A 2,348-nucleotide genomic window follows, 5' to 3' on the forward strand; every position below is an offset into this window, starting at 1 on the left:
GACACGTGGCTCGCTGACGCCATCGGCAGCTGCCTCGACCGCTCCGCCGCCGCCGTCGAGCTCTTCTTACGCCGCCCCGAGAGCAACGACCTGTATGCCGAGGCACAAGGCGTCACCACGCTCCTCCGCATCGCCGCCCTCGCACGCCACGAGCCAGGCGCCGCCATGACGCAGGCCGAGCAAGCCTTCGACGACAGCAAGCCCCTCTTCATGGGCATGGGCAACGACGAGGCGCTGCTCGCCGTCACGCAGATCGTCAGCGAGTTCGGCATGCTCAGCGACCAGTGCCGCAATACGCTCGACGTCTACCGGCGGATGGCCCACAAGCTGCGCCGCGAGCCGCGCCCGCGACGGCGGCAGCGGCGGCGCCTGCGGCGGCGGCGCGCGGCGACGCGGGCGGCGGCGGCGCTTGCAGCTGGGCGCAGTGCGACGCGTGCGGCAAGTGGCGGCGGCTCGTGGGCGTGAGCAGCGACGACTTGCCCGCGCAGTGGGGGTGCTGGATGAACGGCGGTCTTCTGAGGTGTGAAGAGACGCTGTTCACACCTGTAGCTGTGAACAGGTGCTGGATGAGCGGCGGCCTTCTGAGGTGTGAAGAGACGCTGTTCACACCTGTAGCTGTGAACAGGTGCTGGATGAGCGGCGGCCTTCTGAGGTGTGAAGAGACGCTGTTCACACCTGTAGCTGTGAACAGGTGCTGGATGAGCGGCGGCCTTCTGAGGTGTGAAGAGACGCTGTTCACACCTGTAGCTGTGAACAGGTGCTGGATGAACGGCGGTCTTCTGAGGTGTGAAGAGACGCTGTTCACACCTGTAGCTGTGAACAGGTGCTGGATGAGCGGCGGTCTTCTGAACCGGTGCGAGGCGCTGTTCACACCTGTAGCTGTGAACAGGTGCTGGATGAACGGCGGTCTTCTGAGGTGTGAAGAGACGCTGTTCACACCTGTAGCTGTGAACAGGTGCTGGATGAACGGCGGCCTTCTGAACCGGTGCGAGGCGCCGGAGGAGGAGATGGAGGAGGAGGAGGAGGAGGAGGAGGAGGAGGAGTCGGAGTCGGCGGCGCCACTCCCGCCGCCGCTCCCGCCGGCGTCGGCGTCAGCGTCGGTCGCGCCCGTCGCGAGGGGGTTGCGGCTGCACCTCTCCTGCCTCAGCAGCACTGGCTACACCGGCGTGCGCAAGGCGCCGTCAGGCAGGTACGAGGCGGCGCACCGCGTGAACGGGCGGAAGGTCCAGCTCGGCTCCTTCGACACGGCGGTGGAGGCGGCGGTCGCGTTCGCGCGCGCGGCCGGGCAGGCGCCGGCGGTGGTGACGGAGGCGGACGGGCTCCGGCTGCACGTGTCGAGCGTCAACAGCACGGGGTACCGGTGTGTGTACGCGAGCGACTCTGGCCGCTTCCAGGCGAGGCGCGACGTGGAGGGGAGGGACGTCTTCCTCGGCACGTACGACACCGCGGTGGAGGCGGCGGTCGCGTACGCGCGCGCCGTCGGCGAGGCGCCGGCGGCGGGCGAGGTCGGCGGCGTGGCGTGCGAGGCGGCGGTGGTGTCCGAGGCGGGCGGGATGCAGCTGCACCTCTCTCGGCGCGCGAGCACCGGCCACCGCGCCGTCTGCCCGAGAGTGCCCCGAGAGTGCCCCGAGATTGCCCGAGGCTAGGCGCGCGAGCACCGGCCACCGCGCCGTCTGCCCGAGAGTGCCCCGAGAGTGCCCCGAGATTGCTCGAGACTAGGCGCGCGAGGACCGGCTACCGCGGCGTCTACCGCGGGCTCGCCGGCCACGGCGGCCGCTTCTACGCGCAGCGCTGCGTCGACGGCAAGAGCCGCCAGCTCGGCGTCTTCGACACGGCGGTGGAGGCGGCGGTGGCGTACGCGCGCTCGGTCGCCGAGCCGGCCGAGGCGGCGGCAGGGTCGGCCGAGGCGGCGGCGGAGCAGCCCGAGGAGGGGTGCGGCGGCGGCGAGGGCTTGCCTCCGGGGTGGGAGCGCGGCGTCGACCCGGCGAGCGGCGTGGTCTACTACTGCAACGCGTCCCTCCGCCGGACGCAGTGGGAGCACCCGCTCGGCAGCGAGGCGGCCGCCTCGCCGTCTGCCCGGCGCCGCGGCGGAGAGGGCGGCAGGTGCGCCTTCGGCGGGGGCGGCGGCGCTGCGGGGCCGGCGTCCGAGCGGAAGAGGCAGAGGGCGGCGCCGGCAGCCCAGGCGGCGGCGGGGGCGGCGACGGCGGCGACGGCGGCGACGGCGGCAGCGGGGGCGACGGCTGTGGGGGCGGCGGCTTCGGGGGCGGCGGCGGCGGCGGGCGCTGGGGCGGCGGTGGCACTGCCGGCGGCTGGTGTTACCCCTTCGAAGGGCGGGAAAGAAGCGGCCC

This window comes from Emiliania huxleyi (assembly GCF_000372725.1).
Source record: "Emiliania huxleyi CCMP1516 unplaced genomic scaffold EMIHUscaffold_9, whole genome shotgun sequence".
Classification (NCBI taxonomy): Eukaryota; Haptophyta; order Isochrysidales; family Noelaerhabdaceae; genus Emiliania; species Emiliania huxleyi.